Below are 15,550 nucleotides of genomic sequence, written 5' to 3'. Positions count from 1 at the left end.
GTACACAGTATCCAAGTAAAGTCTTCTTTCAGCTTGACTTGAGGCTGGCTCTCAGCTTCCATGGTTCCTCTTCCATAGCTCCAACTGTCCCAGCTCCAATTGTCACCTGGGTTCAAAGGCAGGCAGCTCCCAGTTCCTTGTCCAGTTCTTCATCCAGTTCCCATTCCATAGTGAAGTTCACAGTGTCCAGTCCACCTGTAGTCCTTCACAGTTCCTGTTTCTGGGAAGACAAAGCTTGACAGAGCCACAATAATATTCATAATACATTGCTGGCACCATCATCAATTCACTATCTGCCTGTGAAATCAACTCAGACCCACTAACAAAGTCTGAGAACTCAACACAAATCATCAACATAGAAATCAACACAGACCTACTAACAAGGTCCAAGAGGTCAATACAAACCATCAGTAAAGTCCCAGGACCTCCAAAACCCTCCTCCAGGACTTGTGTAACATACAACCAGAAAATCCTCTTCCAGGGCTTCCAGTAAAGTCCTAGGGCTTCTGTACAAAGTATCACAAACAAACATCAACACAGACAGAGCAGCCAGGATACCACAAGTTTTCTCCTTCTTGACTGCCACCACAAGAGTCCTCTTCTCAGTTCTGCTGTCTCTAGCCTGCAAATTCTCCTTATATATGGTCATTAGCTCCTCCCCTTTCTATTGCAGGAATTCATGAGTTCTAGGGTTCACAAGTTGTGGGGTTCACACATTCTGTTCCTTAACAAACTTGATACAAGGCTCAAAAGAAACTTGAACTGAAACAAGGTGTTAATTCAATAGCTGAAACAAAGTGTGAAGTACTTCTGTGCTTTCCATTACAATATCTCATGAGTTCATTAGGTCTTTAAACCACAGAAACACTGCCAGAACAATGAGCTAACTTTTATTTCTCTTATTTTGTTATTCAATCATTTTTTACTCATGTTCAACTCTTTGTGACCTCATTTGGGGTTTTCTTGACAAAGATACTGGAGTAGTTTGCCATTTCCTTCTTCAACTCATTTTACAGATGAGGAATCAGAGGCAAACAGGGTTAAATGACTGGCCCAAGGTCACGTAGTAAGTGTCTGAGGATGGATTTGAACTCCGGAAGAAGAGTCTTCCTGACTCCAGGCCCAGTGCTCTGTCCACTATAGTGTCACTTAGCTGCCCTTATCTTATTTTGTGGCTTTCCCCAAGTTTACCTCTCTTGTTCTGAGCACTGCTGTTATGGCCTTGGAATGCATTAGCTTTGTTGGACATACCCAACAAAGAATAAGCTCCACAAGGGCAGGAATGTTCACTTTTTCCTTGGCATTCCCTAGGACAGTACTTGGCACACAGTAGGTACTTAATACTTATTTGTTGATTGCTTAAAATAACATTATTTGTTGGTAATGAACATGCAATTCATTAAAACTTTCAGCTCACTTTCATGTGAACTTATCTAACCACCCTTCTCCATTCTGTACTTTTGAAGTTTTTAAGCCCAAATGAAATTAAAATGTTTTTTTAAAACCCAAATGAAAGACTTGACACTTACTCCTACTGTTATTGCCCAATATTTGACCTATTATTCTAGCCTATAGAGATCTTAATAGAGCCTAGTTTTAGAATCAGTGCATTGATTCTTTCTCTTGCTCTCTACCATCTACATGTTTGATGGGCCTGTCATCTATGATTTTATCTAAGTCATCAACACAAATGAGCAGCATATTTTTTGTTGATGAGGGCCTCCCTCCCATGGTGCAAATTACAATTCACCCACTGAGTGACCCTTGTGCATGTTAGCCCCCTAAATCCCTACAGGGGGACCAAGCAACATGCTAGAAGGCTTCCTTGAGACATCATCATGCGGTCAAGAATACATGATGTGGACTTCCCTCGTGCCTGCCTCCTCCTCCACTCCCGCCGCCGCCGCTCTGCAACCATGTCGGCCATGAAGGCGCTGAATCCCAAAGCCGAGGTGACACGGGCCCACGTGGCACTGGCCGTGAACATCAGTGTGGCCTGGGGGCTGCAGGACATATTGAGGACCAACCTGGGGCCCAAGGGCACCATGAAGATACTTGTTTCCGGGGCAGGAGACATCAAGTTAACCAAGGATGACACGTGCTGGTGCACGAGATGCAAATTCAATACCCAACAGCCTCCTTGATAGCAAAAGTAGCCACAGCCCGGGATGACATTACTGGTCACGGCACCACTTCTAATGTTCTCATCATCAGGGAGCTGCTGAAGCAGGCGGATCTCTACATCTCTGAAGGTCTGCACCCTCGAATCATAACAGAAGGGTTTGAAGCTGCCAAGACAAAGGCCCTGGAAGTCTTAGATCAAACAAAAATAAGCAAGGAAATAGATAGAGAAATCCTCATCGATGTGGCCCAAACATCCCTGCGCACCAAAGTCAATGCTGACCTGGCTGACGTACTGACAGAGTCTGTGGTAGACTCACTTTTGGCCATTAGAAAACCAGGTGAATCTGTGGATCTTTTCATGGTAGAGATCGTGGAAATGAAGCATAAATCAGATACTGACACAACGTTGATCAGAGGACTGGTTTTGGACCATGGTGCCCGACATCCTGATATGAAGAAATGAGTAGAAGATGCTTACATCCTTACTTGCAATATGTCATTAGAATATGAAAGAACAGAAGTGAATTCTGGATTTTTTTATAAAAGCGCAGAAGAAAGAGAGAAGCTAGTGAAAGCAGAAAGGAAATTCATTGAAGATAGAGTAAAGAAAATAGTAGAACTGAAAAGAAAAGTGTGTGGTGATTCAGACAAAGGTTTTGTTGTTATTAATCAAAAGGGAATTGATCCATTTTCTTCAGATGCTCTGGCAAAAGAAGGTATAGTAGCCCTCTGCAGAGCAAAAAGAAGAAATATGGAGAGGTTGACTCTTGCATGTGGTGAGATGGCTATGAATTCTCTAAACGACTTAAATTTTGACTCTTTGGGACATGCAGGTCTTGTCTATGAATACACGCTGGGAGAAGATAAGTTCACCTTTATTGAGAAATGCGGCAACCCTCGCTCTGTCACCTTGTTGATCAAAGGGCCAAACAAGCACACAATTACCCAGATCAAGGATGCGGTACAAGATGGTCTGCGAGCTGTCAAGAACGCATTGAAGATGGCTGTGTGGTTCCTGGTGCTGGCCCCGTAGAAGTAGCCATAGCTGAAGTTCTCAATAAATATAAGCTCAGTGTCAAGGGAAGGGCCCGTCTTGGAGTCCAGGCTTTTGCTGATGCATTGCTCATTATTCTCAAGGTTCTTGCTCAGAACTCTGGTTTTGACCTTCAGGAAACACTAGTTAAGATACAGGCTGAACATTCAGAATCAGGACAACTTGTTGGTGTTGATTTAAAGACAGGTGAGCCAGTTATTGTGGTCGAAGCTGGCATCTGCGATAACTGTTGTGTCAAGAAACAACTGCTTCACTCCTGCGCTGTGATTGCCACCAATATTCTCCTGGTTGATGAGATCATGTGAGCTGGAATGTCTTCTCTGAAAGGCTGAATTGAATCATAGGTTTCCCTTGTAATCAGCTGAATCACGAAGGCCCTACCGATAGAACCACAAAGTATGTCTGGCAGTGGATTTTTTCTTCCCAGCAGTCAAAGGATTTTCCAAAGAATAATTGTTTTTCTTACTGTTACAGTAAACCTGGTCTCTAAAACAGAAATTATTGGCCCCTATTCAAATGTAAGGTCCTGAAATTTATTACAGTTTTTTTTTAGTTGCACTGAGGCCTACAATTAAAGCTGCAGTCCTCCCCCCCCCCCCCCCAAAAAAAGAATACATGATGTGTGGACAGCTATGTAGTGAGGTGGATAGAGCACCAACCCTGGAGTCAGGGGGACCTGAGTTCAAATCTGGTTGCAATTGCCTAAAAACAACAACAACAAAAAGAATGTTTGATGTGATAGAGGGAACCTCAGACTTGAAATTAGAAAACCAGAGTACCATTTATGGAGTTGTGTGACCATTGGCAGGGCATTAATTCCTATGAAGTTGCTTCTTTTTTTTTTTTTTTTTTGCTTTTTGTAGGGCAGTTGGGGTTAAGTGACTTGCCCAAAGTCACATGGGAGTAAGTGTGTCAAGTGTCTGAAGTCAGATTTGAACTCAGATCCTCCTGACTCCAGGGCCTGTGCTCTATTCACTGCACCACCTAGCCGCCCCTGAAGTTCAGTTTCTGCCTATTTAAAATGGGGGTTTCACTTTCCCTGCCTACCAAAGAGCACAGGGTCAATAAGAATAGTTCCTATTTATATCACAGTTTAGTTGCATGAAGGGCTTTGCACCCATGATATGTGATTGCTGCAAAAAAACCTGGGAAAATCATAAGATAAAAGGACTTAGAGATAGAAATTCAAACTTTCATTTTGCAGGTGAGGAAACTGAGGCCTAGAGAAGTTTAAGTGAGACACTCAAGCTCATACAAGTGGTAGGTGTGGAGTCAGGATTTGAACCCAGATCCTCAGAGTCCAAATTCACTGCACCACTCTGAAGTTGGTACTGTCTCTCAGAATGAAGAGGTTGACACAAAACAAAAACCAGATCAGGTTCCTTTCAAAGGGGCAGAATTCTTCACCAGACAAGGGCTATCAGTGCTCCCAAAAGATACATAATTTTGATTGCATTAAGTTGAAAAGCTTTTATAGGAAGGAACAAGCATTTATTAAATGCCTACTATGTACTGGGTACCATGCTAAGTACTTTACAAAAACTGACTCATTTGATCCTTACCCTTTGAGGTAAGTGCTATAATCATCCCCATTTTGCAGATGTGGAAACTGAGGCAGCCAGATGTGATGTGACTTGCCCAGGATCACATAGCTAGTAAGTGTCTGAAGCTGAATTTGCATTCAGGGCTTTCTGACTTCAGACCCAGTGGTTTATTCACCCATACTGTCTAAATTAAAACAACTAGGATAAAAAAAATAAAGGGTTGATTAAAAAAAAAAACTTTGTTGATCTACATATCTCTTTTTTAAATACTATTTTATTTTTCCCTAGTTACGTGTAAAGACAATTTTTCACATTCAATTAGAAAAGTTTTTTCATTCTAAATTTTCTCTCTCCTTCCCTCATCATGTGATATAGGTTATACATGTTCAATCATGATGCACACATCTTGATAGCATCAATAATTGATTGTATCATAAACCATCACATTTAATGATATCTCTGGCAAAGAACCGATATCTAAGACATATAGGAAAATCTCAAAAATTTATAAAACCAAAAGATATTCTCCAATGGACAAGTGCTCAAAGGACGTGACCAAAAAGTTCTTAAAAGAGAGTCACAAAATATTAACAATTATATAAAAGACTGCTCCAGATCACTAAAAATAATAGAAACTGAAATCAAAACAACTCTCATGTTTCCCCTAACATAAAAAAGATTAGGAAAAATGACAAAGGCTGAAAGTAGTCAATGCTGGAGGGGCTGTGGAAAAAAAGGCTCATTAATGCCCTGTTGGTGGAGCTGTGAACTGTTCCAAATATTCTGCAAAGGGATTTGGAACTATGCTAAACAAGAAAACAACTAAAATGTCCCCAGCCTTCCACTTAGAAATCCCACTGCTGGGCATATGCAGTTAGGAGGTCGGTGATAAAGAGAGAGTGCCTGCATATACCAAAATATTTATAGCACCATTTTTATAGTAGCAAAGAATTGGAAATAAAGTAGATGCCTATGGATTGAAGAATGGCTAAGTGAATCATGGTACAAGAATGTAATACGATGCTATTGTGATGTAAGAAAAAATAAATATGAATACAGAGGCATGTGGAAAGACATACGAAGGGGTGACAAGTTATGTAATTGTAATCAGGGCAATACAATGATTACAGCAATGTTACTGGACAGAACAAAACCCAAATGGAATCCAGTGTAGTTATAATGGCCAGACTTGGCCCTGGAGCAGAGAAACTACATCTCCTCCTCTTCTGTACAGAGGTGGTAGACTATGGATATGAAATATAGATGTATATGTGTGTATACATACACATATATGTACACGCATGTATATATACATTTGTGTATATGTGTGTATATATATATGTATACACCTGTGTGTATGTGTGTATACATTCAGTTAGGTGACACAGTGGATGGAGTGCCAGACCTGAAGTAAAGAAGACTCATCATCCTGAGTTCAAATCTGGCCTCAGACATTTCCTAGCTGTGTGACCCTGGGCAAGTCACTTAACCCCATTTGCCTTAGTCTCCTTATCTATAAAATGAGATTGAGAAAGAAACGGCCAACCACTCCAGGATCCCTACCAAGAAAACCCCAAATGGGGTCATGGAGACTCGGACATGACTGAACAACAACAACATACCCATATAGGCTTGACCTGGAGTGGCGGCTGTGAGGGTGGAGAGAAGGGGACAGAAGCAAGAGATTTTGCGAGGGCAGAATAAAGATGACTGGACCAGGCGATGGACTGGATATGTGGGGTAAGACAGAATGAGAAAGTAAGGACGGCTCAATCAGCAGGCAGTGATTGAGTGCTTTCTCTGGGTGAAGCACTGCGCTGAGAGTTGGGAGTACAAAGATAAAGGTGGGATCGCCCCTGCCCTCAGAGAGCTTATATTCTAATGGGGGAGACAATAGGCATGCCCGCACTTGTGATTGCAAAAAAGTTTGATAAAGATGGCAGTGAGGTTGTGGACCTGGAAGATTAGAAGGCTGATGGTGCTTGTGAAAGGAAAGTTCAGGAGGCAGGAGAAGGCTTGGAGAGGAAAGGTGAGGTTAAGAGGCTACCGGGTGCTCCCTGGCCCATCTGTGCCTGGTCATCCTGTTGGGGTTTCATGATGTGCTGTGGTGGAGCCATCTCAAAGTATTTAGTCGGAACACCTCTAGTCCAAGTAAGGGCATTTATTGAGACTGACACCTCTCACGAAGCGGGCTAAGTTCCAAGAGGAACCAGCGACTTCAGAGAGAGCAAGATGGGTTTTTATAGGGTAAAGATGCTGATTACGAAATCAAAATCTACATAGAATATAGGAATGTGATTGATATTAAAAAGGCAGGAGGAGTTTGTTAAGGAATTAGGTAATGGAGGACCGGTCCCGTCTCTGGTCCCCTTATAGTCGCTGCCTTCCAGTTGGCTAGCTATCATGGTCTGATGGTTAGGTATTGTGGTCCTGGGTTGGGCTGCATAGATGATGGGATTGTGGTTGAGTACAAGAACACACCTGTTGAAATATGTGGATTGGGTCTGGGGGCAGTGACTAGGTAGAGGCAGTAGCTGGGTTCCCATCACATGGACACGCCTGCTGTTCTGTGAGAGCTGCGAGTTCATGGACACGCCTGTTGCTCCAGTGAGCAGTGAGGCATATATGAAGAAGTTAGGATATTGGGGGGGGGGCGGGCCTAGGTAGGTACAGTGGGCCTGCTGTTAAGAGGGGCCTCTAATGAAGTTAGAATATTGGGGCTGGGGGCAGCTTTGACCTGCCCAAAGCAAAAAGGGCGGCTCCTGTCTGCCACTCACCGCCATCCCCTGCCGGGCTGCCCTCCCGTGGCCCGCCCCTGCCCTTTGCAGGGCAGCCTCCCCCAACATTTTCAGGTTCCTTTTGTGTGTTGGCTTCCCCTATTGGACTGGAAGCTCTCTGAAGGCAAGGACTGGCTTCTTCTTCTTTTTTTGGTAGTTGTGTAGTCCCAACACTTAGCTCAAAACCTGACATATATGCTTAATAAACATGTATTGACTGGCTGGCTGTGACTGCCCTAGGACCCAGAGCCCACTCTCCAAGGAGTGCTTGTCATAGCCCAATTGTGAGTCAGGGTGTGTGTGTGTGTGTGTGTGTGTGTGTGTGTGTGTGATTTTCCCAAAGGCATATCTGTACAGCTGCTGCTATGGGGGCTCAGTTAGTGAGGAGAAGGGTCCAGGGGATTTTCAGCAGACGGAGGTGGTATGGGGGAGCATCGAGAATGATGGTAGGTCTGGCGATGTTGGAGTCAAGGCAACCTGAGACAGATACCGGAAGCATCATGTGGTGGGTGAGTCAGGCCCCCACTGCCACCTTGATCACCACCTCCCCTCAGTCTGGTAATAGCATAGCCCCCCAAGCCACCAGACTTGTTTCTAGGTGAGCCCCCGCAGCCATCACTGAGGAGAGAAGTCACTGGTCGGGGGGGGGGGGCATTGTCATCAGCACCAGCCACACCTGCTGACCCAATGCCGCCCCAGGCAGATGGGCACAGGAGCCCTGGCAGTGGCAGCACCCCCCAGACCACCTCAGAGTCATCCTCTGGGGACTGGAGGCCTGTAGAGACTCTTCTCTACCTACATTCTCACCAATTACCAACCAACTACTGCTCACAAGGTCTGCAAGCCAGAGTAGCCGAAGGAGCAGGCACCATGACGGAGGGATAAGAGACAACAGATATGCCAGACCAGCACCAGAACCACCGCCTCGGTGCTGCTGGAGACAGCCCAGCCCCTGAACCCAAGAGCCTCCAGGACAGCCAGGTTTCCAGCCCTGCATCCTCAGCCATCATCCTGGGAAGCTCTCTGGGTCTAGATGCAGCCCACCAACGACTCCCGCCAGGAGACACAGCTGCCCAAGACCCAGAAGAGAAAGTTCTCCATCAAAGTCCTGGGCACTGTCAAATGGTTCAATGTCAGAAACTGATAGGATTTTATCAGTGGAAATGACATTAAGGAAAAAGCATCTGCTTTGCTGCTGTACCCAAGCACCAGGAGACTTTTCCATCTGAATTGCAGCTGAAATCTTCCTTATGCTTTGTCTTCATTAGGACATGAGAGCTTCTCAAGCCAAGGTTCCCACTAGGGATCAAGCCAAGGTGTCCAGATTCCTATTACTGTTACAGAAGATGGCCCTGGATGGGAAATGAGGAATTGGGAAATGCAGGTGTGAAAACAAAATAGATAATTTAAAAATGTTAAATAGGGTTGGGCTAGATAACCTCAAAGATCTTCCCTGCCCCTAGGCCCTTTGATAGGCTTAAGTGACTCTGAGAACCTTCCTTGATTTGAAAATATACTCTGCCCCCCTAATAGGCTGAATGTGGTCACATGGAGCCTGTGGCAGGGAGGTTTATTTTTCAGGAATGTCCACACCTTGGTGCTTTGTGATTGAGCAGTGGATCAAGAGGGCTGTGACATTCTCTGAGCCAGGAGAAGGCTATATATACCCTGATGTGAGGTTTTGTTTTGGGGCTCACTTTGAGAAGAGTTGTGTGATTTGACCAGATGAGACTCTGGGTAGACATTGAGCCCCCTGGCTTTGAAAAGGCAGATGTTGGTGCTTCCCTCTCTGGTAACTGTGACTAGGTATGAATGTAATGGTCAGACAGCTGGAAGCCTGTCTGCTGATCTGTTTCTCTGTCTGCTTGTAACTTGTTTGTATTCTCTGAAGTGCAGGGTGCTGACCTTTTTCCCCCTAGACTAGGTAAATGTTTGATTAAAGCAAGATTGTTAACTCATTTTGAGATGCTTTCTTTTAGAAAAGTAGATCTAAGAACCTGTGTTGGCAGCCCACCCTGGGTATGCTAGGGTGCTTGCTGCTACACCCTTCCATTTTTTTTTTATTTTTTGGTTTTTCTTAATTTGTTTACTTTTAATTTACAAGATTCATTTCCACAATTCCTTGAGATTTTCTCTCCCTCCTCTCCTCCCTCCCTCCCCCGATGGCGGCAAGTATAGTATCTGCAAATACTTTCACATTAGATATTAGTCAGGTAATAAAGAAGCAGTGTATCAGATGGAATGAACAATGGGAAAGAGGAAACAAAACCAAACAAGAAAAAGAAAGAGAGCAGGTAGTTTGCTTCAATCTGGATTCAAACTCAGTTCTTTCTCTGGATGTAGACATCTCTCTCCATCATGAGACTTTTGGGGTTGACCTATAACCATGAATTGCTGAGAAGAGTCCAGTCTATCAAAGTTGGTCGTTACACATACGTTGTGTCTGTAATTGTGTACAAATTCCTCCTGGTTCTACTCTTCTTACTCAGCATCAGTCCGTATAAGCCTCTCCAGGTAAATATGAAGTCCATCTGCTCCTCATTTCTTATAGCACAATAGTATTCCATTACATGCATATACCACAACTTGTTCAGCCATTCCCCAATTGATGGGCACCCCCTTAATTTCCAATTCTTTGCCACCGCAAAAAGAGCTGCTATAAATATTTTTGTACATATGGGTCTTCCTCCCACTTCTATTATCTCTTTGGGATACAACCCTAAAAGTGGTATTGCTGGGTCAAAGGGTATGAAATTATTTATAGCCCTTTGGGCATAATTCCATATTGCTCTCCAGAATGGTTGGATCAGTTCACAACTCCACCAGCAATGCATCAGTGTTCCAATTTGCCAACATCCTCTCCAGCATTTGTCATTTTCCTGTTTTGTCATCTTAGCCAATCTGACTGGTGAGATGAGGTACCTCAGAGTTGTTTTGATTTGCATTTCTCTAATCAATATATTTGGAGCATTTTTTCATATGCTTATAGATATCTTTAATTTCTTCCTCTGAAAACTGCCTGTTCATATCCTTTGACCATTTATCAATTGGGGAATGACTTATATTCTTATAGATCTGACTCAGTTCTCTGTATATTTTAGAAAATGAGTCCTTTATCAGAGACATAGGTTGTAAAAATTCTTTCCCAATTTTCCACTTCCCTTCTAATCCTGGTTACATTGGCTTTGTCTGTACAGAAGCTTTTCAGTTTAATGTAATCAAAATTATCCATTTTGCATTTTATAATGCTCTCTAATTCTTGTTTCATCATAAGGTCTTCCCTTCTCTATAAATCTGACAGGTAAACTATTCCTTGCTTTCCCAGATTGCTTACAGTATCAGCCTTTATACCTAGATCAAGCACCCATTTAGACTTGATTTTGGTATATGGTGTTAGATAATGGTCTATGTCCAATTTCTGCCACACTATATTCCAGTTTTCCCAGCAGTTTTTGTCAAATAGTGAGTTCTTATCCCAAAAGCTGGGGTCTTTGGGTTTATCAAACAGTAGATTACTATAGTCATTGACTGCTGAGACTCATGTACCCAATCTATTCCATTGTTCCACTACTCTGTTCCTCAGCCAGTAGCAAGTAGTTTTGAGGACTGCTGCTTTATAATACAGATTAAAATCTGGTATAGCTAATCCACCATCCCTAGCATTTCTTTTCATTACTTCCCTTGATATTCTGGACCTTTTGTTCTTCCAAATGAATTTTGTTACTATTTTTTTCTAGCTCTATAAAGTAGGTTTTTTTGTAAATTGATTGGTATGACATAAAAATATAATTTAATTTAGATAAAATTGTCATTTTTATTATATTAGCTTGACCCAGCCATGAGCAATTTATGTCTTTCCAATTAGTTAGATATGACTTTATTTGTGTGCACCCTTCTATTTTCTAAGGTGACTCCCAGCTTTGACATTCAATCAATGAATTCATATTCTGGGCTCTCTTTGGTTGTGAGATTCTAGTATGTTTAGTGCCAGGCAGGGGCCTTTGCCAGGGCCAGAAGGGTCAGGACTAGGCTGAAGCAGCCACCATCTGGCTGGCAGATTTCTAGACAGTCTTTTTGTCTTCCAAAATACATCACTCTTTCTAAGCAACAGCATCACGTAATGGAAAGAGCATAGGATACCTGAGTTTGGTAGCTTACTCCTATGTCTTTAGGGAAATCACTTTACCTCATGGGGCTTTCTGCAATCTCATCTTACAAAATGAAAAACCTCAATCAATTAACCAATTAACATTTATTGACCCTGAGTAAGTCATTTAACCCGGTGTGCCTCAGTTTCCTCACCTATAAAATGAGCTGGAGAAGGAAATGGCAAACCACTCCTGTATCTTTACCAAAAAAACCCCAAAGGGGTCCTGAAGATTTGAACACGACTAAAAAACAATTACCAAGTTCCTACAAGGTGCCAAGCTCTGTGTTAGGCACTAGGGATGCAAAAAGAAGCAGAAGACAGCCCCTGTCCTCGAGGAGCTTATTGTCTAACCAAGGAGACAACATGCCAACAAATACACACGGGACAAAGTGGGGAATGAATTAAGAGGGGCTGGAGAAGGCTTTCAGGAAAAGATGATACTCTCTGAAGCGCCTTTTCACGTGGTTATGCAGTATTTTCTGGTCCTTCCCAGCTCTGACATCGTTCTGAGGTTCTGGGGGTCTAGGCATCGGAGGGATCTCTGCTTGGTCCTATGCCATTGACCCTTTTTATGGATTACTTAGATAAAGCCACAGGTGGCCTGCTTGTCAGATCTGCAACTAGCACCAAGTGGGGCGGATACCAAACATACCAGATCTGATAGAGTCGGGATCCAAAACCCTGACAGGCAAGGCCAGGTATGGGCTCACATACGAAGTTCTATGCTTGGGTTTTAAAAATCAACTTAATTATGCTTCAGAAAGTGTAGGCTGGGGAGGGCATAATTGGACCGCTGACCTTCTGAAAAAAGATCTGGGGGTTTTAGTGAACAGCGAACTCAGCAATTTAATACCAGAATCAAAACATTGAATGTAACTTTAGGCTACGGTGAGAGCCCCATGTGTGCAGGGCGGTGTGTGATAGTCTGACTGCTGCACTTGGCTCTGGCCAGACCATGCCTGGAAGGCTCTGGTCAGTTCTAGATGCCAAATTTTAACAACACTGATAAGTTGGAGAGTGTCCAGAGGAGAATAACTGGGATGGTGAAGGACCCCACATCATGCCGTATGGGCAGGCTGGTTGGTTGGATGGATCAAAAGGGGCTGGGCAGGTTTAGCTTGGAGACTTAGAGGGGAACATCCTGCTTGCCTTTAAGTATTTACTTAAAGGGGCAGTTGGGAGGCCATCTCCTCTGGACGCAGATGGCTCCTGACAAGAGAGAGGGAGGCTGGTGACTTTGTGCAGCCCTCCCTGGCTTCAATCCAATTCAATGCAAGTCATGGCACCACCTCCCTGATGTCAAGGTCCTCTTCAAGAACAAGAGGCAAAAAACAACATAAAGGGGCAACTGCTTGACCCTAGAGGGCAAAACTAGGAACAATGAGTGGCAATCACCCACTCGAAAATTTAGGTTTGGAAATAATGAAAACCTCACTGACATCAGACTTGTCTCTGAGGAGCCCTCCCAGCAAAGGCTAGAATGCTATTTAATGGGCTTGTGAACTGGGGTTCTTGTGAAGGTGGGGGCTGCACTAGATGGTCTCTGAGGTCCCTCCAATTCTGAGATAATGGGATTCCAAATCTGATGTTTCATGTTCCAGCTCTCATGTTCTGTGTTCTAAGGACCCTCCCTCTAGCTCTGACATTTCATGTTCTAAGGACCCTCCTAGCTTGGAAGTTCCATATTCTAAGGTCCAGCTCTCATGTTCTTGTGTTCTAGGGACCCTTCTTTCAGCTCTGATATTCCATGTTCTAGGGACCTTCCTTCTGACTCTGACATTCCATGTTCTAGGGGCCCTCCTGGTTCTGATGTTCTGTGTTCTCAGGACCTTCCCAACTTTAACATTCTGTGTTCTAAGATCCTACATTGTCTGACATTCAGCATTCCAAGATCCTCCCCAAATCTGACAGGTTATGTCTTTTAAGTTCTGCCCAGCCCTGCCATTCTATGGGCTGTGCTCTGGGTATGGCTGGCAGCCCCCTTTCCAGGGCACCACGGGGGTTTGTTTTCCCGATGGCCCTTTTCCTCTCTACCTCTGCCAGGCCAATGAGCCCACCCTTCTGGTTCTAGGCACAGTTCTGGCTCCTTGCCCCTCCCTCCAGCATGACAGGCCCTGAACGAGGCTGTCAGGGCTTCAACAGCCAGAGCCCCCTTTCACAAAGAGCCTCTATTTACCTCACTCATCAGAGGCACTGGGAGGAGGGCTGAGCAGCTGCGATTAAATAGAATCATTCCAGTGACAGGCCCATTGTGGGCCATGGGAAAGCCTTTTAGGGCTGTCTCAGTGACAAAGAGGGGCAGGAACAGCCGAACAAATCCCCAGGCAAGAGAAATGACACGGTGATCATTGGATTGGTGCTAACAACTCAGTCCCAGCTTCCGCCTCCCCTCTCTTCCTGCTCAGGCTCTGTCTGAGGGCCGCTACCCCTCCCCATCCATCAATCACTCAACAGTTCTGTGGAGTGTGCCTGCCGTGGGCTTGGGCAGACTGTGGCCAGCTTGGGGGGAGGGAGCAGTCCCCTTGGATGGTCTCGCCTCCTCCTGCTCCCAAGTCTGGTTGGGGAGACAGGAAAAGGGACAAAAACAAGGATCAGGGAAAGGAGTGGGCTTCACAATCAGTGCTATTGGAGAGGGAGACCACCCTGAAAGGTTGGGAGGGAGGGTAGCCCAGGAGGCTTCCTGGAGGAGGTGAAGGAGTTAGGTTAGGTTACATGCTAGGCTGAAGGTCCAGGTACGCTTTGTCTCAGATGCTCCAGCCTCGGGATCTCAGAGCCAGGAGACAGAACAAAAAGCCAGTGTCACTAGATAGAGGTGGGGGTTTGGGGGTGTAGAGTATAAGAAGATTGGAAAGGTAGAACCTTAGAGGGAATCTCAGAGGTTACCAGGGTATCCATTGCAGGCCATTGCCTGACTGGGGACCATCTCCAGTCATCCTGATGTGTATCTGGCCACTGGACCCAGATGGCTCTGGAGGACAAAGTGAGGCTGGTGACTTTGAACAGCCCTCCCTCACTTAAATCCAATTCCCTTGCAAGTCATGGCATCACCTTCCTGAAGTCACGGTCCTCTTGGAGAAGGAAGGACAGACAAGAAACAATTGGCTGACCAGCAGTCTTCTTTAGAGTATCGAAGGCACATACATGGAGGTAGGAATTCTATTCCTGCCCCAGTCTTCCCCAGTTAGCCTGTGCTGGGGATGGGGAAAGGCCAATCCCATCTCTGGCCCACTGTCCCCTTGTCTTCCGTCCCTTCCTGACTCCAAAATGCTGTGGTCATAAGGGAAAGAGCACTAAAAATTTACTCATTTTCCCTGCCTGGAGGCAATTCCTAGCTTGGCAGCAAGTTTGTAGCCTGTATTTAAGGCGTTACTGAGAGAAATAAAAAGCAATCTCTTCCGCCAGGCTAACTCCCAAACATCTTTGTTTCCCGGCAGGGCTCTGGTGCAGGGTGGGGGAGGAAACTGTGTTTCAGGGATGACTGGGGCCACCACTGTGATAGATTCTGCTGCCAGGCTAGAAGCCTTTGAAAGATGGGACTGGCCCAGCAGGTGTGATTTAAGGGGAGCTGGGAAGGGTTTTGGTCCCTAAAAATAAACCAGAAATAAAAACAAAAGTTTACAAAGCATTACCTTCCCTACATCCTTGGGAGCAAGGCACTATGGGGATTGTTATTTCCATTTTGCAGATGAGGAAACAGAGACACAGAGAAAGGGAGGCGACTGATTCAAGGTCATGCTTCCAACAGTGCCTATAAGGTTGATCAGGTCTGTATCCCAAGGCCTGAAACTCCACAATTAGGGCTTCATTTCTTTGGCTTAAGACAGGTTCTCATTAAGGCAAAAACTCACTAGGGAAAGGTCCCTCTTTTGCTGTTCTCTGCCATTAGGACCTTCCATCAGTT

The 15,550-nt window shown here is 44.6% G+C and overlaps 1 pseudogene; it reads left to right on the top strand.

Annotated features, from left to right (window-relative positions):
• The first annotated feature begins 1,916 nt into the window (after positions 1 to 1,916).
• LOC138160169 (T-complex protein 1 subunit zeta pseudogene) lies at positions 1,917 to 3,510 on the top strand (annotated as a pseudogene).
• Positions 3,511 to 15,550: the final 12,040 nt, after the last annotated feature.

Source organism: Petaurus breviceps, unplaced genomic scaffold, assembly GCF_028583685.1.
Source record: "Petaurus breviceps papuanus isolate PSGF00001 unplaced genomic scaffold, PetGlider_PUasm1.0 180, whole genome shotgun sequence".
NCBI lineage: Eukaryota > Metazoa > Chordata > Mammalia > Diprotodontia > Petauridae > Petaurus > Petaurus breviceps.
Note: the sequence above shows the minus strand (reverse complement) of the source record. Positions and strands in the feature narration are given on the sequence as shown.